Source organism: Lactuca virosa, chromosome 4, assembly GCF_052849685.1.
Source record: "Lactuca virosa cultivar CGN04683 chromosome 4, Lactuca_virosa_CGN04683_v6, whole genome shotgun sequence".
Lineage (NCBI taxonomy): Eukaryota > Viridiplantae > Streptophyta > Magnoliopsida > Asterales > Asteraceae > Lactuca > Lactuca virosa.
Genome location: NC_136429.1, coordinates 104,548,402 through 104,575,246, shown reverse-complemented (window position 1 = coordinate 104,575,246; position 26,845 = coordinate 104,548,402). Strand labels below are relative to the sequence as shown.

Genomic DNA, 26,845 nt, shown 5'->3' with positions numbered 1-26,845 from the left:
ATGGACGTGAAATGTGCTTTCTTAAATGGAGAACTTGAAGAAACGGTGTATGTTGAGCAACCACCTGGGTTCGTGAACGAGAAATACCCTGATCACTGCTATGTATTGTATAAAGCTGTATATGGTTTGAAGCAAGCACCAAGGGCCTGGTATGAAACTTTAACTCGCTTTCTTAAAATGTCAAAATTCAAGCAAGTTTCGGTTGACCCAACCTTCTTCCGAAAGAAAGAAGGCGAACATCTAATGATAGTTCAGATTTATGTCGATGACATCATCTTCGGCTCCACGAATCCTAGCTTAACGGCTGAATTCAGGAAGTTGATGGAGACTAAATTTGAAATGAGCACAATGGGTCCAATTAACTTTTTCCTTGGATTGAATATAAGACAGGGATCAGAAGGTATTTTTATCAACCAGGAGGCCTATACGAAGAACTTGCTAGCGAAATTCGGTATGACGGGAGATTCGAAGGTGAAGGTTCCCATGGCGTTTGGCACAAAGTTAACACCATCTCTGTAGCACCTGGTTCTTGGTATGTATTTTTATTTAAGTAGTTTTGCATTTTTGGCCTTGGACTCGGCGAGTTGAAGGACCTACTCGCCGAGTAGAAGCGGGATGAGGCTCGGGATTTAAGTGATGGACTCGTCGAGTCGGGTCCCGGACTCGACGAGTAGACTCTGACTGGACAAAAACCCTAACCCGAGGGTTTGCACCCTATTTAAACAATGTTATGACGGCCACAACGTCCCTTATGCTCCCAGAACACCTCTCATTGAAACCCTAGCCGTTATTAAAGGAATCTAAGCCTTGTTGGTGGATTTTGGTGCTTGTGGTCTTAAGAAGGAAGGAGAAAGGCTTGAGGAAGCAAGTAAAGACCAAGGGAACCCGAGTTTGTGCACCTTCTACAGTTCATTGAAGGTAAAAAGTTGTAACCTTGCTCTTTCATTTGTTAGATCCCTTTTTGGGGAGATTTAGGGCTTTTATAAGCCACTTTTGATGGCCAACCATGATTGCAAACATGGTTGGGGGTTAGAGCTTCGGAATCACGTCATTAAAGGAGTCACAAGGCAGTTGGGGACTGCTTTTGCACCCATGAAAGGCCCCATGCATCTTAAGAGCTTGTTTTATGTCTTTTTGAGCTCAAAGTCCCATGCAAGCACGTAAAGTTTGTAACTTTACGTGCTAGATCGATTATAGAAGCTTGGATCTATCATTTGATCAAAGGTTGTACATCAGAAATCAAGGATTTAGAGTGTGGACATGACTGACTCGACGAGTCCGTTCTTGGACTCGACGAGTCCAAGGCTTTGAGTCCCATATATGTTGAGGGTCAAAAGGACTCAGTTGGGTGTTAGAGGGGTTGTAACAAGACAGAAAGAGTGACCCAACGCATTGGACTTAATTTTAGACCTGGAGTTCATGGGACTCGACGAGTGCTAGAACAGACTCGGCGAGTCCAAGGCAATCTTCTTAAGGATGAAGATGAACTCAACGAGTTGTTCATCAACTCGGCGAGTCGAGGACATAACTTGTTCATCAGATGAAGGTGAACTCGACGAGTTGTTCATCAACTCGGCGAGTCGGATGAGTTTCATGCGATGTTCATGTGAGGGAGGAACTCGTCGAGTTGACGGCCCAACTCGACGAGTCGGGTCATGGATAAGGACGAGTAAAGGGTGAGGGACTCGGCGAGTTGACAGCCCAACTCGGCGAGTCGGGTCAACTTGGAGTTGACTTTGACTAGACTTGGACTGACCCTGTTTAGGGTTGTACTGGCTGTGTGTTGACTTGAAGGTCGTCGTGTAGGGATCGAGGAGTCGAAGGGAGTCGACTTGTGCGTCGAGGATAATTCAAACACTGCACGACATTGAGGTGAGTTACCTTCTAGTAGCGGTGGGTCTACGGCCACAATGCCGGCCCACCAGTAGGAGTTGTATGTTAGATGATTGTCTTTGTGATATCATCTAGGTTTGCTACTACCTGATATGTTATATGCTGGCATGATATGTTATATGTGATAGTAGTAGAGTTCGGTTGTTAGGACCGAAGGGTAGGTCAGACACCCCAGATATGTCTGGCAGTATGTGATGATATGTTTATATGCTGGCATGATATGTTATATGTGATAGTGGTAGTAGGAGGGGAATAGTCCCTAAGTTCGGTTGTTAGGACCGAAGGGTAGTTCGGACACCCCAGACATGTCTGATAGTATGTCTATGTTACGATATATGTGATAGTAGCAGTAGGGGGTGGAATAGTCCCCGAGGGTCGGTTGCTAGGACCGACGGGTAGGTCAGCACCCCAGAATGGCTTGACACGGGTAGGTCAGCACCCCAGAATGGCTTGACACGGGTAGGTCGGCACCCCAGAATGGCCGTATCGGGTAGGTCGGGCACCCCAGAATTACCCGGCAATATGTATGCTATGTGATTGTATGGTATGTGGTATGATGGGGGAACTCACTAAGCTTCGTGCTTACAGTTTACAGTTTTGGTTTCAGGTACCTCTTCAGCGAAGGGGAAGGAGCTGGCGCGGTAGCGGCACATCATACACATTCGCATTGATTTTCCGCACTTAAGATATTCTGGGATTGTACTCTGACATGATGCTATCTTATGACTTGGGTTTTCAGACACGATATATTTATGTGGTTTTCTTATGAATGCTTTTATAAACAGTTAAATAAAAATGAAATTTTTGGACTCGAAATTTGGGATGTTACAATCTCTGGAAAAACTGCCGTTGACGTAACACTCTATCGTCAAATGATAGGGTCTCTTATGTATCTAACAGCTAGTAGACCAGACATTATGTTTTCTGTTTGTTATTGTGCTAGGTTTCAAGAAAATCCAAGAAAACCTCACATGGTGGCAGTGAAAAATATTCACCGTTATCTGAAGCGAACCTCTTCTCTCGGTCTTTGGTACCCTGCTAGATCTGTATTCTTTGTTCAAGCTTTTTCTGACGCCGATCTTGGAGGATGCGGTCTGGACCGAAATAGCACAACAGGTGGATGCCAATTCCTTGACGGTAAACTTGTTAGCTGGCAGTCCAAGAAGCAAACATGTGTGTCTCTTTCAACAGCCGAAGCTGAGTACATAGCTGCAACATCTTGTACCTCACAAGTGATATGGATACAAAACCAACTAAGAGACTACAGACTAAGTATGAAGAAAATACCTCTCTATTGTAACTCTGAAAGCGCGATAAGAATATGTCACAACCCAGTGTAACACTCAAAGACAAAGCATATTGCACTAAGATACCATTTCATCAAGAACCATGTAGAAGATGGGAACGTAGAAGTACATTTCGTTCGGTCCTCTGATCAACTGGCTGACATCTTCACTAAAGCCTTACCAGAAGCAAGCTTCAATAAAATTTTACAAGGTTTGGGAATGATGGAAGCAGAGTCGGTACCGAACCCTCAATCCTCTCTTTAAAAATTAGACAAGCGAAATAGAGCGAACGCTCGGTCTATTTCGGTTCCGGATATTTTGGGAACCGAAATGAACCGAACGCTCGGTCTATTTCGGCTCCGGAATTTTAGGGAACCGAAATGAACCGAACGCTCGGCTTATTTCGTTTCATTCTGTTAAGGTTTGGTTTCGGCTGTATAGTTTGTAAACTCTCTTTTAAATATTTTTCTTACTCTATTTTCGCTTCCATTTTTATATCAAGAGTGTTTAGTATTAATTTAATTTTATTTGTTTTTCTGTTTTTATTATTTTTTAGAAACTTCAAAAATCCAAATATATATATATATATATATATATATATATATATATATATATATATATATATATATATTATTTTTCAAAAGTTTTTTTTTTCTTAATTGTTTTCTTTTTGTTTTGTTTGTTTTGTTTGTGTGGTTTGTTTGTTTGCTAATTCTCTTTACTTGGTACCGAGTACATCATTGCTACATAAATTGGAGCTAGGGCAGATATGATTATTTTGATATGAACTAGTTAAGTGTCCCTAGAAGCATGCTGCTGCATGTAGACCGAAGCCTCTAAGACTAGGAGCAAGGCCTTAATGATTCGATCTATACCTATCGTTTCTTCCCAATCAGGCTGATAAATCCACTCAAGTCATGAGCTACCTTACTCTTCTCAAATGAGTTAAGAGTTTACTGCTTTGTCACGTTTATATAGCAGATGTACTTTCGGTTCTTAAACCACCTCCTTTACATTCTCCATCTACTTTCGTTTCAACAAGGTAACCCTTGAGACTCTCAGATATTACCACTAAGGTTTATGGTTGCATAAAATCTGTGTTTATGATCTTAGATGCGTACACCACGTGCTAAGTGAGACCCAAAATCCAACACCAACAATGAATTGACGGTGAATATTTATATTCAAGATCTCAGGCGACGTTTTAGTGATCGTATCATCATCACGAAGATACTTTCTCTCTCCTGGCAACGGTATATAAAGAGTTTCTCGCACCAATTGTACCTTCTTACCTTCTTCAAACTCTCTCAAATACACAAGGCGATCTGCAACTATTCATCTTCTTTCTTATATCAACAATGGCGGAATCATCATCTGCTCAAGATCAAACTGCTTCATCCCCATTGCTTGTGATCAAACCTAATCAGAACTTGATCATTCAACTGAACCCCTTCTTGTATGATTCATACATGCTCCACGTTGTTGAATGTCTCAAGTACTCTCCTCTGGTTATCGCACTCACGCAGATGGAATCTGTTCCAATGTCTCTACTATCCCAAGTCTATTCTACTGCAACCTATGACAAGAACAAGGAGAGGATCTATTTTCAAATCTTCTCTCATAAGGCATCGATTTCGAAAGGGCGATTATGTTCCCTGTTAAATCTTGCCGTCGATGCTTCTGTTATCTATCCTGATTTCGTCACCACAACCCAGCTGTTTACAATGCTTTATGAGATGGGGTACACTGATGTTCTTACCACCGTGACGAAGTTTAAGAAATCATGTTTTCCGCCGCAATGGAATGGGTTACTTACTCTTCTCAACAAGGGTTTAGCGGAGAGGGTTGCTGGGTCAAATGGTACCAGTAAGGCTTTTCTGGCCATTCTCTATGGTCTCTACAATGGCATCAACCTCGATTATGGGTCGATTATTTGGTCGCAACTGGTGCAAAGTCTCAACACATCGACGAGACATTCAGAGATTTCTTGTGGTCGTTTCTGGACCATCGTCACCCGGAGGGCCATTGACACTTTACAGATTCCAGTCATGAAGGATGCATTGGTCTCCTCTGTGGCTACTTTTCACATGAAAAAGATCATCTTCTCAGATGCCACCAAGTTCTTTCACATTGGTTTAATACCTGAAACGATGTATAGGTGTGTATCAAGCTAAAGTAAAGTGATGGCTGACTATAGAAAGCTTACTCCCAAAGGACCAAGAGAACTGACACTTGAACATAAAGCTGCTTTGGATGTTGTGGAGAAGCCAGCCAGCCGAGGAAAAAGGGCAACTACCAAGAAAGTGGAAACCGAAGGTCCTTCGTCTAAGCCTGTCCAGTCTAAAAAGCGAAAGGCTGAAAATGCCGCTTCTTCGGCTCCAAAGAAAGTAAAGAAGATGGCAAGGAAATCCAAAAGTCCCTCTCCTTCGAGCTCAGACCATGATGGGGAGCGATCAACAGAAGAGGAAGAAGACTTTCAGCCTCATAGTTCACCAAGAGGTAATACACCTCCCGTTCTCCAACTCCTCCTGAACAACTTCATGACAAGATTCCAATACCTCCTCCATCTCCACCGAAAACTACTGTTCCAGTTTCGGTTGCTCCCATTCCTCCACCTCCTACATCTCAAACCACCACTTCTGTACCACCACCACCACCACCACCAGTTAGTACGATACCAATCTCTACCACTCCTTTACCACCTCCTATCTTTTCACAAGCAACTACCACCACTACAACCGAACCTCCAGTAAACGTCAACGTATCTGATACGGGGGCTAATACTGAAACCGAACCTCATGTTACATCCAAGCCTCTCTCATCCTTACCCTCAACAGATTCTGGTGATACTCTCGGTGGTGCCAATCTTGAGTTTGACTCAAATTATTACAGTCCTTATCGGCTTCCCACAGATGAAGATGAAGATGCTCCCGTCACCAGACAACAAGTGCAGAGTCTTGATGAAAAGCTTGATCAATTGCTTGCCTCTTCTAAGACGTATAACGATGTGGTGCTAAAGGCTTTTTTGGACACCGCTTTTGAGCAGTATATAGGGGCCATTAACAAATCGACAAAGGCAGTTGAAGATTCAACCTCTTCTTGCCAGAAGGCTACAACTGAAGTTGCAGAACTTATTCACAGTTCCAAGATTTTTCTTGAATCTCTCAAGGGTCATGCTGATTCAAATGCAGCTAAAGTGAACGCTTCAGTTGACTCTTTATCAAAGTCACTTCAAGAGGAGCAAGCCAAGTTTGAGAATGTTCGTTCTTCAATTCAAGCTGAGAACACTTCACTTCTTAGCTCAGTGAATTTTCGCCTTGATACACTCCATGCTGATTTGGCTAAGGAGAGCACATTAAGGGAGGATCTTGCACGTCTAACCTCTACCATTGAAGTTCAGAAAGTTTAATTGGCTCAAGCTGAAAGGGAGATTTCATTGTTAAAGACTGAGCGAACTGTTTTCCGGAGTTGTGCTGGTGATGTTCAGAATATGCTAAACAATATTCTTAGTGCTCATGATCCGATTCTTACCCTCACCATCCGGAATCATCTGACTTCCAAGCTTCTTCCTGCCCTTGCACTTTTACATGAGATGAAGGGTGTTTCGGAGAGATTCGTACCTCCAAAACAAGGGGGAGAAGGTGTTCAGACAACTCAACCGAAAGTCACTGTCAAAACAGAACCGAAGGGTAATGAAGCTTCGAGTTCTGGAAATCAAGATAAGAAGAAGGGACTTGCTGATGATAGTGATGAAGAAGAAACAATTTCCGAGGCCCTAAAACGAAAGAAAACGGATAAGGAATTGGATGAAACCCTTCGGGTTGCGAAGGAAGCAGAAGAGAGGGAGCGAAAGAACAAGGAAGAGCAAGATGCCTTCAATTGCAAAAAGGCCTTGTTTCCTCTTTGGACTAGGGAAATGCTCATCAAAGAAGCAATAGAGTTTCCAAGCGTGTACTGGCTGGAACCTGTGGCTTCGTTTGATTGTGAGAATTCGAGGGACTCTCAGTTTGATATGCCTATAACACGAAAGGCATTTACTTTTCAATGCTTTGATTCGACTGTTCAAGTTCCCTCACCTCACCCTCAGGTTGATCGTGAACTTATCGATTTTTATCTCAAGTTCGGTCAGCCTCAGTACCTGACTTGAAGTGCTCAGAAGATTATAACTGTCAAGGTGCTGAAACCTTCGCCTGCAGGGAGGTTTATTGATGTCAATTTCAAAATCACCTGAGGTTCAGTCAACTCGGTTTCTGTTATATCCCTGGCAGATCTTCCAAATTTGAATCCTCATGATTGGATCTTGTTATTTAACATATTGCTCACCAATGCGAAAGAATATGAGCCGATCCTAGATCATCTGAAGAGGATGTTGGCTTCTTATATCCATGAAGTTGCTGCAATGGATCAAGAGATTGCTAAAGTTTTGAAGAAGAAACCCACTGTAAAGCCAACTGCAAAACCTGGAGATGTGAACAAAATGAAGATGGGTCAAATTGATTCTAAACATCTCACAGTGATGTTCACAAGAGGCGAAGCCAACAGATTTCTTTTCGCTCTTGTTGATAAGCATCTGTTCTCAACGGACTGCTTAGAGCACATAATTAATATCATTCATTGATGCAAGCAGAACACTGAGGCTGACAAGAAGAACTTCACGGACATGCTTCGGTGGTATATCAAGAAGTATTCTATAGCTCAACCGAACTGAGCTTTCGGCTCCATTGACGCAAAGGGGGAGATTGTTGGGTATTTTATGTTGCGTCATGGGCTTAGTTTTGTATATCCAGATTGGGCCTGTCCATCCGTGATTGTTAAGTAGTGTTAAGCTATAAATAGTGCATGCATGTATGCATTAGATACAGTCGTGATTATTATTATTATTGCTTTGTAACCCTAAACACCTCTACAGTCGAAGTTCTTAATCGAGCTCTTCTGAGGTGTTAAAGCTTAATCATTCGACATCAGTTAAACCATTCTTGTGTTCTTCATTACGTCATTTATTGTTTTTCTGCTTAGAATCTATCGATCCTACTAGAACTTTGTTCCAACAGTAGAGATTTACGAATATATGCTTCAGCATGACTACTTATGTCCCTGTAATTTAATACCAGTAGTTTTAAGAAAATGACAAATATGCCTTTCCATTAAAAAAACAAAAAAAACCTGGTACTCAACATATCAAGTAACGGAAGTGCTAAAGCGGATGCTTCTGGATGCATAGCTGAACATTTCATACAAGTACCCAACATGTGAATAAGCTTTCCAAGGACAATAAAGTCCCTGCCTAAAAAGTCAACTCCATGACTTTTCTCGTCAAACCCCTGCATAGCTGGAAGCATAAACGCAGCTGCAAACGGAGGAAACTTATTCTATGCCCATTCCACGTCATCATTTTGTACTACATTTTTGTGGGCCCACCTCCGCGACTTCCCTCTCCTGTGTTGACCAGGAGATCTCTCTTGTAGGAATAAGTCAAATCAATGGAGATTGAGATGCCACCGTTCATGGCTGCTCCGTTCTCGCAGCTCTTCTGCTTCCCGGTGTTTCTACAATATCGATTTCAGAATTAAATTTCATGTTTATACATAGCCAGTCCCTTTACTTTTAATCATTATCATGCGAGCCCTTAAATGTTATAAATATATATATAATTCTGTCATTTCACAACTTCTCATAGTTCACATTACTAAATGGCAAATTGCCAAAAATTGACGATGTACTTTGTCGCAAAATAAGTTGTCTCTATCTCTGTTGAAGTCGACCATTGCCCTCATGTTATCAACCCTCTACCCGCAAAAGTTATTCCCCATCAAATTAGCGTCTTTTGTAGTGCATTACCACGAAGCCCACCAACTGCTCGACAAAATTCCTCAACCAACATTCCAACTCTCGAGACCGCCTCTTACAAACTCCCTCCAACTTCAGCTTGCGTCCATCTCCCTTTCTGCAGCAAACGCTGCCATTATTGTGACTTCCCAATATTAGCTTTGGGTTCTTCTTCAACAGAAACCGCAGACGATGATCCAAGAATCTCAAATTACATCCATCTTCTTATTCGCGAAATGGAAGCAACGCAAACAAATTTTAACCAACACCCACCTCTTGAAACTGTCTTCTTCGGTGGTGGCACGCCTTTGTTGGTGCCACCAAGACTCGTTGCTAAGGTCCTTGACACGTTGAGATCGAAATTTGGTTTGTGTTTGGATCCCGAGATATCAATGGAAATGGACCCCGGAACATTTGATGCAAAGAAACTAAAAGAGTTGATGGGATTGGGTGTGAATAGGGTGTGTTTAGGAGTTCAAGCATTTCAAGAAGAGTTGTTGAAAGCTTGTGGGAGAGCTCATGGTGTTGACGAGGTTCATGAGGCAATTGAGATTATTAATTCATGTGGTGTCATGAATTGGAGCATGGATCTCATTTCTTCTCTCTCGCACCAAACTCAAGAAATGTGGGAAGAGAGTTTGAAGCTCACTGTTGACGCCAACCCTAATCATGTCTCGATTTATGACCTTCAAGTTGAGAAAGACACCAAATTTGGTTCATTGTAAGTTTGTCATTTAATCTTCCTCTTATATTATTTACACAAATTAACGTGTACACATGATGAACAGGTATATACTAGGTGAGTTTCCACTTCCAAACGACATCCGATCTGCAAAATTCTACAGAATGGCTTCAAAAAATCTTTCAGAGGCTAATTACGAGCATTATGAAGTCAGTAGTTATAGCAAAAGTGGATTTGAGTGCAAGCACAATTACACATACTGGATAAACAAACCTTTTTACGCGTTTGGCTTAAGTTTTGCTAGTTATATCAATGGAACAAGATATTCAAGACCAAAGAAGTTAAAAGATTACACAGATTATGTCAAGAATTTGGAGGGTGGATTAGTTGATTTGTGACAAGAAGGTGATGATGTTGATTAATGGGAAATGGCTATGGACATTGTGATGCTTTCATTAAGAACTTCAAAAGGGTTGAATTTGAAGAGTTTTGGAGATGATTTTGGGAGTGAGGTTGTTGTGGAGCTGTGTAAGGTGTATGAGCCTTATATGAGGAGTGGGCATGTGGTGTTTTTGGATGATGAAAGAAGAGAGATTAAAGAAGATGAGTTTAGTTCTTTGGTTTTAGATGATGAAAAGTTGGAAAATGAGATTGGATTTATTCGGTTAAGTGATCCGGATGGTTTTCTTTTGTCAAATGAACTGATATCACTTGCATTTGGGGTTATTGATCCATGAACAAGTGTTGTAGAGAATATTTTTTTCAAGAAATTTTTGATGCTTGATTAAGAACTTATTGGAGATCTTAAAAGTAATGTGATCAATCTAAAAGTGTACTATAATTGCATTTGTTTGTACAAAATGTTTAAATTTTTATTTATGATGAAAACATATTTGGCAATTTGATGCATGAAGAAAACACATTGAGAATGTTGATTCCTTTGGCCTGTAGTGGTGTGTATAAATCGGGTCAAGGCAAAGACCTGCCCAATCCTGTAACTGATAGGGTCAAGATGGACGTGTATTGGTTTCTGTTCTTGGAATATATTAAGATGAATCCTAATGAATATCGTTATTATTGTTATACGTAAAATACATAAAATCATCATTTTATCACTTTTATCACATACTATAATTTATCAATTTTAGACATAGTAAGGTATGATAATTAGTACTTGTTAAAGGGACATAAAGTCGGGAGAGTCGTGTAGGCAATTAAAGTGTTCTAATGTTATGGATCATGTGAGTTGTTACTTTAATGCTCCATTTCGTCTTTTAGGGTTCCTTAATATTAACTGAAATTATTATAAATATAATCATTGATCATTGAAGACCAATTTAAGAATGATTGATAAAGGAAAATGATAAAATCGAACAGACAACTACAAAATTTGTCATCACCTAAGCCGAGTTTTGCTTGCTTCTTAACAAGGACTTGAATGGCGGATAAGTGAAAGCAGCATTGAGAAACAACTCGGAAACTACTTTATACATAGCCTCGGTAAGGTGAACCCCGTCCCAGTTGATATATTGAGATGGGTTTTTGTACGAACTCGCAGAATCAGACTCACAAGTACCTGAAAAATCAAAGTTGTAGGGACCACCACTAGACCCACAACAAGCCTTGTAAACCTCGTGGAACCCAAGCTTTGGTGCATTCTTGACAATGGAGCGATAAGCTTTCCAGTAATCAGCATAAACAATTATAGCTTTTGAGTATTTGTTGCGTAGGTTTTGGATGTTGGTTTGGAGGATGGTGTTGTAGATGTAGCTTTGGTTATTGACAGTGGCAACACAACCAATGTCATCGCGGTCTGACTCTGGATAGAGGTACATGGCGAGGGTCAAGCAACCGGTTCTGGGGAGGCCTTTGACTACCATATATTTTGCACCTTTTTTGAACAATGCCTAGCAAAAAAAAAAACAAATCAGTAGATTGTAATACAATCTGTGAACTAGAACATCATAACAATGTTATAATTTGAATAACATTTCGTAAAGTATACAAAGTCAATGTTATTTTCAATGTGAAATTAACTTTATATACTCTAAATTAATGTGACTCCTCCAAGATCTTCTGCCTCACTCCCCCACTTACCGGTACCTACACCCGGCCACACTGTGTCAAAAGACCCCGACTATCCCGATCAAACAAGGGTATCTGACCCCGAATCCGATCTATCATCCAGTTTTCTCTCTTCAGACCCTCCACTTGAGCCTCCTTGATCATATCTAACAAAGGAGAAATCACCGTCATCTTCAAACAAACATCTCCAATCGAAGCACTCTCCGCCTTGCGGCTTAGGGCATCAACCACCACATTGGCCTTCCCGGGGTGGTACAAAATCTCGCAATCGTAGTCCTTCAGTACATCCAACCACCTCCTATGCCACATGTTCAGGTTCTGGTGATCCATCAAATACTTTAGACTTTTGTGGTCAGTGAAGATGGTGAACTGAACCCTATACAAGTAGTGCCTCCAGATTTTGAGGGCAAACACCATCGCCCCCAATTCCAAGTCATGAGTGGGGTAGTTCGCCTCGTGAGGCTTCAACTGCCTCGAGGCGTACGTGATCACATGCCCTCTCTGCATCAAGACAACCCCTATCCCCGAGATAAATGAATCACAATACACCCCCAAATCGTCCAATCCCTCGGGTAGTGCTAAAATCAGGGCCTCACATAATCTCTGTCTCAAGGTCTCAAAAGCCAACTGCTGATCCGGACCCCACCGAAAAGTCACATTCTTCTTGGTCAAGTGAGTCAAAGGTACGACAATCTTGGAGAAATCCTGAATAAATCTCCGATACTACCCCGCTAGGCCCAAGAAGCTATGGATATCGGATGCATTCTTCGGTACTTCCTACCGCATCACTGCCTCAATCTTGGCTGGATCAACTAAAATACCCTATTGGTTGATGATGTGCCCCAAAAACTACACCTCACGCAACCAGAAATCACACTTTGAGAACTTGGCATAAAGCCTTTCTGTCCTCAGGGTCTCCCATACCTCCCTCAAATGCTGATCGTGCTTCTCCTTGGTCTTAGAATAGACCAAGATATCATCGATAAAGACGATCACATACCGATCCAACATCGGCCTACACACCCTGTTCATGTGGTCCACGATCGTTGTTGGGGCATTGGTAAGCCCGAATGGCATCACCACAAACTCATAGTGACCGTACCGAGTTCTTAAAGCTGTCTTCGGTATGTCCTCATCCCTAATCCTCATCTGATGGTACCCCGACCGAAGATCAATCTTGGAAAACTACGATGCCCTGAAGTTGATCGAACAAATCATCGATCCTCGGAAGCGGATAACTGTTTTTCACAGTTAGCTTGTTCAGTTCCCTATAATCGATGCACATCCTGTGTGATCTGTCTTCTTTACAAACAGGATCGATGCTCCCCACGGGGAACTGCTCGGATGGATAAACCCTCGGTCTAGGAGCTCCTGAAGCTGCGTAGACAGCTCCTGCATCTTAGGCGGAGCTAGCCGGTACGGTGCCTTGGCTATCAGAGCAGCACCCGACACTAAATCGATGCGAAACTCTACTTGCCTCTCCGGAGGCACCCCTGACAACTCCTTAGGAAAGACATACCGAATATCCCGTACAACCGGTACATTGTCCAAATCCGCCTTGGTCTCAACCCCCATATCCGAGACGTATGCCAAAAATCCTAAACATCTCTGATGGAGAAGTCTCCTAGCCCTCGCAGCCAAAGAGAGGGTTGGTCCCTGCGAGGCCCTCTCCCCAAGAATAACCAGTTCTCCCCCACTTGGGGTTCGAACCCTCACCAACTGGCACTCACAATATATCATGGCCCCATTGGCCCCCAACCAGTCCATTCTGACGATCAGCTTCAGTCCCTGCAACGGTATCGGAACCAGATGCACATGGAACCTCTCCCCAAACACATTCAGGACACAGTCCCGATATACTCTCCCAGCAGTCACAGTGCGGTCATCTGCAATCTCAACCTCAAGCGGGGAATCCAAAGTCCCCGGTGCATCTTGGAACTTCTTGCTAAGCGCAAGAGATACAAACGATCGGGTAGCTCCCGAATCGAAAAGAACATGGACCGACATACTATTGACCAAAAAGGTCCCTATACAAGAGCACACACACACACACACACACACACACATATATATATATATATATATATATATATATATATATATATATATATATAATATCAGGTAGGAAAATAAATTACGTACCATCCACGACGTCTGGCGCTGCCCTGGCCTCCTCAGTAGTTAGCTGAAATGCACGGCTCTTCACCGTAGGAGCTTCCGCCTTGGCAGGTCGGCCATCAGTGATCCTCATTGTGGCGGGCGCAGGCGCCGCCACTACTCCTCCTCCTCCCTACAACCTCAGACAATCGGCCTTTTTATGAGCGGTTTGGTTGCAGTGGAAACAAATCAAGCCCTTCTTGGGGCAATCCCTACTCACGTGGCCCAGCTGGCTACACACATAACATCCCGAACCCGCCGCTCGGCAAGCCCCACTGTGCGTCTTACCCCACCTAGCACATCGACCCAGGCCCTGCTGACCCCAACTAGAAGAATCAGTGGTCTTAGGCTTTTTAGCCTGACCCATAGCTGTCTGAACCTACTCTGGCTTCCGCTTGGCGCAGTGCTCCAACTCCATCTCCCGTTCCCGAGCCTTCTCCACCATCTCATTCAGGGTTTTGCACCCAGAAAAGCTCACGAACTCCCGGATATCATCCCTCAGCCTGGAATGATACCTCATCCTCCTCATATCCTCATCCGTAGCATACTGCAGTATCAATAGTGCATGCTCCCGAAACTTGGCGGTAATCTCCGCCACGGTCTCGGTGGTCTGCTGTAAATCCTTAAACTCTCTCACTAACCGTTGCACCTCGATGGATGGTGCAAACTCCAAATCGAATCTCCTGAAAAACTCCTCCCATGTCATCTTAGCCACTCTTGATGATCCTACCTAGCGGGTCACCTCCTCCCACCATTCCCTGACTCGGTCCCTCAACAAGCACGAAGCAAGCCCCACCTTTGCCGCCCCGGGGGAAAAGCTTGTGCGTTGGGCGTCTCCATGTCTGCCACCCAGCATCGACTAGCTAAGGGGTCCCGGACCCCGAAGAACTCAGGCACCCCATACGCCTTGAACTCCCGGAACGAGGGAATTCAGGCCCCGACCTGGCCCGCAGCAATCTCGGCTCGGAAAGACCTGAGCCGCTCCTCCATAATCTCCATCATCCCCTCCTTGACGGTCCCGAAAATCACAAGGGTAGCGTCAAGAATGCCCCTCGTAACCTCGGCCGCGATAAGCTTACGCAACCTTTCGTCGATAAGCTCCGTACCGGAGCCTGACCCAGAACCTGATCCTGATCCCGATCATCGCGTAATCATCACCATCCTCAATTGAAAATACCATAAAATAGAATGATCAGGATATTCAAAAGGGGATCCCTCCGCACCGGTCTCCTTAGAGCTTCTAGGTCTAACATTGGTTCGGGTACAAGTCATGTGCTTTCAGTAGTATGAGCCCAATACTACCTTCCACACCTACCTGTACCTTCCCCGAGGCTCTACTTGATAAATCTAATCCGTCCCAGAATAAACATATCTCATAAACTACTGCATAACTCAAATCCTAGGCTATCCTAAGATTTACTCAGTCCCATCCAATCAGAATCCCAGCAGTCATAACAGGTTGCCCTATGCATGCAAATTATACACAGAACAGGATCAAATACACTGTCGAATAACAGACTCTACCCTAGGACCACAACCAGACAAGGATTAGGAAATAAGGCCAAATCAATTATTCTAAGGCTATAATATCCTAACCGTATACAATTTTGAAAGCATACACATAGCAAAATCCATCCAATTATCAAATTCTGAAAATCAATATAGCATGGCTAACATATTGGGGAAGCACTTACTTGAGCTCGGCCGATTACACGCATTGCACTCTCCCTTTTTCAGTTTTAAGAAGTTTTTAACTTTTGACTTTTGGAAACAATTTTACCATTTCCTTAGTTTGAGTTCTGACATACCCGAGAGTGCGGCCAAATCCCTCAAACCAAGGATCTGATACCAACTTGTAACAACCCAAATTTTCAAATAAAATTTTTCATTTTAAATAACAACCCATATTCAATTATAAAATTCTAATCATATTTGTTTTCAAATCCAAAACATCGGTTACATTTATTCACAATATCAGAGTGTCCCCAAACAAAATGCCAGAGAGTGCATGTCGTGCCATCATGTCGGGCCCTTGCCCCTAGATCCCGAAGTACCAGAAACAACCAACAAACTATAAGCTAATTCTTAGTGAGTTCCCCCAGAGCATACCCCACACAATCCACCTAATCACATAAACCATATCAACCACATAAGCCATGCAACCAAACATATAAGGATGTCGTGGACTCCCTCCAGGGTCTTACTCCCGGATGTCGTGGGCTCCCCCCAGGGTCTTATACCTATGTGTCATGGGCTCCACCACATGGTCTTAACTACTTGCCATGGGCTCCCCCATGGTCTTTACCTGGAATGCCATGGGCTCCCCCTATGGTCTGATATCCAACTGCCACGGGCTCCCCCCGGGGTCTTCACATATCTAGTTAACAAAGTACTAGCACATTCACATATGCATGCATACCAGACATATCAGTAGTGAATCCACAATAAACACTACAACTAGCTGAATGGGCCGGCCTTGGTGCCTTAGACCCATTGGTATGGTGAGGAGACTCACCTCAAGTGTGAACTGTAGTTGAATAGGTCCAAGCTCCAAGTATCAGCTCTATCAGATCCCTACACATAAACAACTCCTTAGATTCAACTCGACCCTTCGAACCCTTAAAAGTCAGCCTTGGTCAAAGTCAAAGTAAAAGTCAACACTCCGAGTTGACCCAACTCGTCAAGTTACCCCCTAACTCGTCGAATCCACCCCAAAGTCAGAATCGTGATATTGCGATCCAACTTATCGAGTCCTCCTACAAATCATTGAGTTCTTCCGGTTCTTAACATAATCGGGGCAACCCCGACCCAACTTGCCGAGTTCACTTATGAACTCGTCGAGTTCTTCAGTCTGTCAACCCACTTAATGCATTAAGCCATTTTTCTCGAATCTCCCGGCTCTAAACCTCAGATCCCTTCCATTATGATGTCTAGAAGGGTAAAGTTTCCAACTTTACCCTCAAGAATCATCCATGAGGCTACAAACTCAAACCCTAATTCCTTTAAGGAAGGTCTTGACCCATTAAACCCTTAAACTCTCATTTCCCAGTTCCAAAGTACAGATCTGATGTCTAAAGGTGGACAAATCACGTAACTTTTCTATCTTTACGTTCATGCATACTTGAAACACTCTTTAAGGTCCATTTTAGGCTTTATAATGAACATATGGCAAGCATGGGACATAGGGACCAATAAAGCTTGCAACTTTAAGCTTCATGAGGTCATTGAGTGGTTAGATCTGGCTTATCAACCCTTAGAAACCTCCATAAATAGAATAATCCAATCAATCTCCCAAATGCATGCTAAAACTTCAAATAAAGAGATCTAGGTAGATGTAAGGTAAGATGCCGACTTTGTACCTCAAAAAGACTGATTTTGAAGAAGAGATTATGGATCTACACTCCTTCTTCCAACCCAAATGCTCCTAGCTTCAAGCTCCCTTCAAGGAATCACCAAAAACCAACCTTTTAAGCTCACTACACTCAATATGCAAGATGGTATACGAACTAGGGTTTCTCTGGACAAGGAGGCTGGTAGGGAGGCCATCCAAGAGATATAAGCTCTTTAAATAGGGTGCAAAACACAAAAAATTATGGTTTTCATTTCCAGCACCAACTCGTCGAGTTGGGGCTCCCCAACTCGTTGAGTAGGTTCCCTAATTCGCGGCCAAAAAGATTTCTACTCGACGAGTTGGAGCTCCCCAACTCATCGAGTTCCATTCCCAAAACCCTAGAATGTTGAAAATTGAATGGTACCTAAACCAAGCGTTACAAAGGAAGACGTCGCCACCATCTAATTCCCGTACTCCGCCACCGCAATTACCAACAAACACCACCACTGCAACAACCAGCGACCACCGCCGCTTCAATCTCTGATGAGTTTTCAAACCTGCAACAACCAGCGACTAGCGACCACCGTCGAAATTTTTTGCTCAAAGGTATAGAAAAACGAGAAAAGTAAATCAATTTACTGGTTGTGGGGTGGTTGTTTACAGGGAGATGGGTTTTGAAGAAATTTAACATGAGGTGAAAATTGAAGAACACGAGAGAGAAAGAGTGAGAGAGAGAGAGAGAGGGAGGGAGGGAGGGAGGGAGAGAGAGAGAGAGAGAGAGAGAGAGAGAGAGAGAGAGAGAGAGAGGGAGGGAGGGGGAGGGAGAGAGAGAGAGAGAGAGAGAGAGGTATGTAGGCCCATATTTTTATTTTATATATATAAATACTTATATGAAAAAAATGGAAAATAAATATAGTAAGGGCACTTTAGTCTTTTCAGTTTACCGAATGACCAAAATTACAAGTAAACTACCTCAAAAGGACTACGAATCCAAAAAATTCGTGTTTTGGACTGAAACCCCAAAAAAATACATACCACAAGGACCATTTTCGCAATTTTGTCTTTGTAAAATTTAATACAGAGACAAATAAGAAACAATTTTCAAAAAAATAATAAAAACATTCAAACGGTCGCAAATTTATTTTGTATGTCACTATCTACTAAAATCTATGTGAAATTGTGATTTTTTTTAAAAGATTTTTCGATGTAAATTACAAAAATCTAGCTAGCCTATAATTTTTTTTGAATGTTTTTAGATTTTTTGTAACATCCGTCACTTGAGGTAGTAATTATTTAATATATTTGTATTTAATTGTTGGACTATGAAATAGATAAGTGGATTATTGAGTTGGACCTTAACAAGTGGGCCGATAAGATTGGGTTACCCGAAGACGTATGTTGGGTGTAAGCTTGGCGTACGTGGGGCGTAGTGCAACATTGGATGCAGGGGTTTCATGCACGTACGCACAGCGTACCAAGGAGTACGCGCAGCGTACGCAAGCGGATTTCAAATCCTAATTTTTTTTTGTTTAAGCCATATAAATACAACATTATGACTCAAACCCTAGCCTCCTTACTAGCCTCTCAACCTCGGAAACCCTATATAGCCTCTCATTCTTCATCCTTGTGTGTTTTTGGCTTTGTGAAGTTCTTGGTGGTGTTTAGAAGCTTGAAAGAAGGAAGGAGAAGTTGAAGAAGAAGAACTTTAGTATCTTGAGCTTAGGGATCCGAGATTACATCACCATTTGGCACTCATTTGAGGTAAAAAGCTTTAAACTTGCCTCATGAATGATTAGATCCATGTTAATGGAGTTTTGGACCTTTTTAGGTCCCAAGAATGGATTTTTATGGTTCAACTTTGTTTCTAGGCTTAGGATTGCCACCCTTAGTGCTAAATGTGTCCCAATATCAGTAAAGGTTCGATCTTTAAGGTCCTTTTGTGACCATGCATGAGCTCTAGCCATTTCCATGGAAGTTAGTTGCTATATTCCAAGTTTCGGCCCATTTGGTGGGTTGCAAGCCACCAAGTAATCAACTTTATGAGTTAAGACAAGTTAATGGACTCAGATCTGTAATTTGGGCTCAAGGTCTTATCGGATTAAACACCTATGAAGTTTATGGCTTAACAGGGAAGCACGTTGGGCATACAAGCCAGTACGCACATCGTACAAGCCATGTAGCCTGTACGCTTAGCGTACATAGGAGTACACCCTGCATACTCACTGATTTGGGCTTCATGACATTTGAGCCTCGGTTTGGGCCAATCTTTGGACTACTTAGATTTTGGGCCTTAGTGGGCCATCAGGAGTCAGTTAATGGACCAAGGACATGTTTAGGCTTAAGGGAAGGCCCGTTTGAGGAGTTGGGCCCAATTTAGAAAATTAGGCCATTAGTGGGCTTGGAAAGATTAGATGGAATTGGGCCTAGGTTATGGTCCAAATTAGACCAGGGGGTAAAATGGTCATTTTACCCTAAGAAGGATTATGGATTTTTGACTAAGTGTTGTTGGGATAATGATAGCCGGGGAGTCGTTGGAGCAGCCGTTAGAGATTCCTTACCGAGAGATTCTGCAGTCAGCTTTGTGAGGTGAGTTTTCCTCCAGTAGGAACGGGTCGAAGGCACCAATGTCGGCCCCTTTATGTATGTTAGCATCTTCCGGACTAAGGTCCGATGCCGAGAAGTGCCCGATGTAGTTGTATATGTGTTTCCGGACTTGGGTATGATGTCGGGGAAAACCCGAGGAATGTTTGTATGCTTGATGTCTTCGTGATTCTTGCATGTGCTTGTTTTATGTGTTTTCCGGACTTCGGTCCGATGTTGGGGAAATGCCGAGGAATGTTTATATGTTTCCAGATTTCGGTCCGATGTCGGGCGGGGCCCAAGGAATGTTTATATGTTTATGTTATGTGTTTATGTGTATTGTTGATATGATATATGTATATCGAGCTTTGCTCGATGCCGGGCGAGGCCCGATGCCAGATTTCGGTCCGATGCCGGGCGAGGCCTGATGTAGCGGGCAAGGCCCATGTTCTGTTATTATGTAATTATGTGTATGGTATATGGTATTTTGGGGAGACTCACTAAGCTTCGTGCTTACAATTTTCAGTTTTGGTTTCAGGTACTTCTGATAGCAAAGGGAAGAGCTCGGGATGATTGCAGTGCACACGCCATTTGTTTAGGGCTAAGGATCTATGAAGGATGCCTTATGTGCCTGCTGTATGAACTTATTGAACTGTATGCTAGTACTGATTAGTCAGTAATATGATAACCTGAGAAGGACATGCTTGGTTATGTTTACTCAATGCTCGAATGCTGCTTGCTTTGTGTTTTTAGGAATTCTAGTTATTTTCAACTAACTAGTAAACGAATATTTTAAGTTACATATTACAAGGACTAAATAATTTCAGAAGGTTAGGTTTAGCCTTATTTCGCACTCTTGTTTGAGTCTAACCATTGTAGGGTAGAACCTCTCATTCGAAGAATTATCTGGTCTTAGTAATATGTAATAGTATTCACGAGCTAGTTAGGGGGGATACCAGGGACTTCTTATGCAGCTGATGGCGGAGAGTAGGTCGGAGATTACCCTAGGGCAAGCCTAGGATGAGATTAGCACAGAGAGCAGTAGTAGTGAAAGGGACTTGGTGGAGTCAAGGAAGTTCTTGAGGAAAGTACAAATAGATGTGGAAGGTAATATGGGTCCGTACTACTGAAAGCAGAGGATCCATACTCGAATCAAGGAAGGATGAGATGAACCCATGAAACTTTTTGTATGTGAGATCCCTCGAGTTATGATGATTATACTGATGTTTGTCATGGTGTATTTTTAGTATGGTGACGCTACGCACTAGACCAGTTGGCAGTTCAGGTGTCGGTGAGGGATCAGGCTCAGGCTCTGGAGCCGAGCACCTCGACGAGCAGATGAGAGAGTTCATTTCATCTGAGGTCACACACAATATTTTATACCAGGATCCTATGATCTTTGGTACAGTCAAGGAGGGCATCTTGGAGATACTTGATGAGAGGTTGGGTACATTCTGCACCGAGATGGCGACCATGTTAGGAGCGTGCACGATGACATTCAGGGAGTTCCGAGCTTGTGGAGCTTCAGACTATCATGGGGCTTGGGACCCCATTGCTAGCAACAGGTGGTTGGCTGATGTCGCCAACGCCTTCTATACGAGCAGATGTCCCGAGGGGGACAAGGTCCGACTTGCTTCCTGTCTTCTGAAAGAAAGGGCACGTGACTGGTGGGAGGAGGTCGGACATGCTATTGGAGATGAGGTAGCTTTAGATGCGATGACCTGGAGTGACTTCTCGGCCAGGTTCAGGGCCGAGTTTGCACTTGTGATTGAGGTGTAGAAGCTGTTGGGTTTTATGTACTATAACAACCTTATGGTGCACATACAACCCTAATGCTTTGGATCTAAGTTTTCTCTAGTTATACATGCAATATTGTTTCCAAAGCATGAAGCCTAAACTAACATACACAAAATTGGTATATGAATCATAAAACAAGTTAGAACAATACCTCTTGTTGTAGCTTGTTTTTTTTGGCCTTTAAGAACTTAGCACCTCTAGTGTGATTCCTCTAATAAGTCACAAACACCACCAACAATTGGATGATAATGAGAAAGAGCTTCTAGGCACCAAAATCGACTATAGTGTTTCTAAGATCACTAGTGTGTCACATTTTAGCCAAGGGGTTACATATTTATAGTGTAGGAATCCAAGAGTCTTGTGTAACCCTAATTCTTACACTTGGGATTGTAATGGATTAACACCCTATGGAACTTACATAAGCTTAGCCTACCACTAATAATCCACCATGGATTATTAGCCCAACCTATATGTATCATTGATTTATCAGCCACTGTATATTTAATTAGTCTCTTTTGATCACTAAATTAATTCCAAATTAATTCTTGATCAATACTAATTAAATAATATGATTCTTCAATTAATATATTATACTCATAATATATTAATAAATCATAAATAACCTCTTTCTCAAATATCCATCCTATCAGATTGTTCTGGTGAAGGCAACCCAAAAGGACCATGCTACTCTCGGGTCAAGTACATACCAATTATAGTTATGGGATTAGACACCTAATCCAACAATCTCCCACTTGGATAAGTCTAGTAACTATAATTGCAAGTACGACTTTAAACACCGACTAGCAATCGTAGCTCTTAAAAGCCACCGTAGAACTTTGACGCGTCCTTTAGATAAGGGATCATATATTCCTCCATTCTAGATATCTTATGGACTGAGACATGGATTATAATCATTCTCTCTGTCCATATGTTGTTTTTTGATTTCTGATTTATGACGACTGACTAATTGAACAAATCAAATCAGTACATGCTTGGCTAAGCACTTAGGGTTGTCATCACTAAATCATCGAGGGGCCCACAAATATCGCTTTTATCCCTCTAAGGGTAAAAGGAACAAATAAACTTCGACTCATATGTTTGTTCTATTTACTCATCAAATCACACACAATGATATGTTTTATAACACCAAGTTACTGGTGCGTTTACACATCATCAATGTGCAACCGACTTGTAAACGGCAACTATATGTCTCCGTTTCAAGAATATAAGATATTATCGTCTCACTATTCACTCGTGATAAAATCCATGAAGTGATTCAAGTAAGAGTGGGTTTAATCCAATACTCAAATCTTATTACAGGAGTACTCATGAACACTTCAGCAAACTTGTGCTATGTCTAAAACACTTAGACAATCTACAGTCAGATTCATGACAATCTTACCTCAATACCTACTTCCAAAGTATGATTGACTGTGGATAGTTTGAATAATCTTATTATTCAAGAAGTAAAAAACATACAAAGTGAAACACAAGAATAATCGAATCCAATATGATCTCAGAACTTTTGAATATAAATAAAACACCTTTTATTTAATCACTATATTGATTACACATGATTCATTGTATAATGTTTCGATTTATCAACTTTATACTTGATATAAACAATAGTTATCCCATGCTCCAAGCATGCACACTATGTTTTCTTATGGTCCTTTCTTTGTGAAATAGATCAACTGAAAAACATTTCCAATGAAGCTCATTTCACAATTCCAAATCTTTATCACAAATGTAAGAATTCCAAATTCTTGCTACTATAAGAATATGTTAGATTCTAAACTATCATGCAATATACCTTTTGTAATGTCATGGTACCAAAGTCACAGAGACTTTGCCAACGATATTACAAAACTTTCCACTGGAGATTTATAGCAAAACAATTCCAAGGAGGCGAAGTCTCAAATTCAAAGTACATTCCTTTGTAAACTGGTGCGTTTACACATCATCAATGTGCAACCGACTTGTAAACTACAACTATATGTCTCCGTTTCAAGAATATAAGATATTATCGTCTCACTAATCGCTCGTGATAAAATCCATGAAGTGATTCAAGTGAGAGTGGGTTTAATCCAATACTCAAATCTTATTACAGGAGTACTCATGAACACTTCAGTAAACTTGTGTTATGTCTAAAACACTTAGACAATCTACAGTAAGATTCATGACAGTCTTACCTCAATACCTACTTCCAAAGTATGATCGACTGTGGATAGTTTGAATAATCTTATTATTTGAGAAGTCAAAAACATGTAAAGTGAAACACAAGAATAATCGAATCCAATATGATCTCAGATCTTTTGAATATAAATAAAACACCTTTTATTTAATCACTATATTTATTACACATTATTCATTGTATAATGTTTCGATTTATCAACTTTATACTTGAATTAAAACAATAGTTATCCCATGCTCCAAGCATGCACACTATGTTTGCTTATGGTCATTTCTTTGTGAAATAGATCAATTGAAAAACATTTCCAATGAAGCTCATTTCATAATTCCAAATCTTTATCACAAGTGTAAGAATTCCAAATTCTTGCCACTATAAGAATATGTTAGATTCTAAACTATCATGCAATGTACTTTTTGTAATGTCATGGTACTAAAGTCATAGAGACTTTACCAACGATATTACAAAACTTTTCACTGGAGATTTATAACAAAACAATTCCAAGGAGGCGAAGTCTCAAATTCAAAGTACATTCCTTTGAACATCATTCTTGCATAAAAGTTTCTAACTTTCACATAGATTCTTAATATCCATCTCCCATTATGGAAACATTTCCATATTTGCCATATGCCAACTCATTATTAATAGAATCATGTCTATTCATAATAATGTCAATATGGTCCATTCAATACTATACTTCCAACTTCAAGTGACCAATCCTTAGCGAACCTTGGATTGCCCTTGACAGTTGTTTAACCACTTTAGTCATATCCGGTTCTGGTCCATTTTCCCTCTTAATGCCCTAGGCATTTGGAAAATCATAATGGATGAATATTATAGCACATGTAATCGATCCTATACCCGAAGCATATGGGACACGATTCATAATGTCTTACATAAAGACATGATACTTGACCAGTCTCTTGCTATAATATTTCCATATATAGAATTTCCAATGTTGAAGCATTTCAACATGGTATTCATATATATATATATATATATATATATATATATATATATATATATATATATATATATATATATATCCATGACTAAGTTTAATTAATATTTCAATCTAAACTTCTAGATTCGAAATAAAGTATAAGTATTATCTCCCTTAATATAGCGAAACAGTCTTTCAAACTGCAACACTTCACATAATAATCATTCTCCCACTATCATGATAATTATATTCTTACCAACATAACACTTATGCTCCCACTAGCTTTGACATGTACTCAGAAATCACCTGGACTTCTAGAAATCAATACTTATTGCCTTTCTTTCCAAAGTTCAGATTTCTAATACGAGATGCTTCGATAAGCCTTTATCTAAGCTCATACACCTTTTATAAGAAAGCTCATATGTGTGTCTAAACTATTTCAGAACTTACAGCAGTATGTCCTGAATGTTCAAACTATTTGTCATTTCTCATAATTCGAACTATGAAGAGGGATGTCGTAATCATAATCGAATTTGAGAATGCAATTAACACAACTTCTATCTCCTTAAATGTACTTAGTGAAAGTGTTTCCTCATAATCATTTTCATGAATTTGAGAGAAACGTTATGACACTTAGATTTTATGGTGTATGTGGTCTCATCCATGTGAATTTGTTATTTCTAACCATTATCATAGGATAAGGTTTATGACAAATTCAAACTCATATGGACTGAACTCGTTCAATCTTAATTTCTTGCCACTTAGCAGCACAAGGGCCTACCATGTCTTCCAAGTTGTTGAGCAGCTCACCATTACTGATCAATGAATTTTCACCGATCAAGGTGCTTTTCCTTATGCAAAACAATTGAGAACTCATAGAACTCACATGCATAGTCAACTTTAATTGGAATGGGCACAGAAAACAAGAATATGTCAACACGATAGGTTACAAACCTCAAGTCGTGTGCTAGTGATTAACAATAGGTTTTATTCTTGATTAGTTCTTGAAACTTTTCAAGATCTTTAAGACTCCCACTGACTTCTTGACATATAAGATTCTCTTGTCATGATATACTCCTTTACAAACAAATATTCAAGAGTTAGTGCGGATTCTTATCAAGAATAACACTTCATGTAATTGGTCTTAGTTGGTCTCTGTTTAGTCCAAAACATCACAACTACCAATTTCAAATGTGCAAGAGTAAGTAACATTTCTACTCCACATTTCATGATGTGTTATAAACCTACTTAAAATATGTCACTCAAGGAACAATCTTGGAGTATGACTCTAAGACTTGAATTTGGAACGAAGTATGATTCACCTTAATTGATTTAATCATTTCAACAATTCCTGATTCCTCTTCTTAGTCATACAAGTGCACTAAGGTGTCCTTAGAGGATCAATTGTGATATGGCTTCATAATCATTAAGATGATCATAAAACACGATACTAAAATACTCTCCTTTCTTTTCATATTGGAGAAACTTTTATCTTTCTGCCTAATTGATTCTTCTTATTCGTTCTGCTATACATTGAAGCTTTTCAATGATTCAGATTTATACTTAATCTTGTAAGCATAACCATATTTACTAAACTTTAGTAAATCATGACGAATAGTCTTATCGTTCTTTGTGGTGGACTTGACCAGTGCACAACAAGGTGTACTAGATCCCATAGTCCTTCACTTGACTCACATATACATGTGAACAAGGAATTAGTCTTAATTTCCCAAAGACGAAAGCTCTCATTCATCGTACAATACAAGTTGCATGATTCCAAGTTTCTATCCAATTGAAACTTGGGTGATGAGAATCTTTCCTTATTTGGCAAACTTTGACACTACCACAAACGAAAGAATCAATTCCATTTTCTAAGAAACATACAAACATCAATTTTCACAAATGCGGAAAAACTTTTCCTTACAATGCTAGTACAAATGAAAACTATGTTATTACATATTTCTAAGCAATCTATCATAACTCCTAAGTAGCAGCTCAAAAATCTGATTCGCGACCAGACTCAACTTGCTTCTTCCTTTAAGCTTCCTTCGATTCTACAAAACATCAAAATGTA

At 40.9% G+C, this 26,845-nt stretch overlaps 2 pseudogenes; one reads left to right on the top strand and one right to left on the bottom strand.

Annotated features, from left to right (window-relative positions):
* The first annotated feature begins 4,705 nt into the window (after positions 1-4,705).
* On the top strand, positions 4,706-10,424 carry LOC145104855 (uncharacterized; annotated as a pseudogene).
* Positions 10,425-11,087: 663 nt separating this feature from the next.
* LOC145104854 (GDSL esterase/lipase At3g48460 pseudogene) lies at positions 11,088-13,347 on the bottom strand (annotated as a pseudogene).
* Between the last annotated feature and the right edge of the window lie 13,498 nt (positions 13,348-26,845).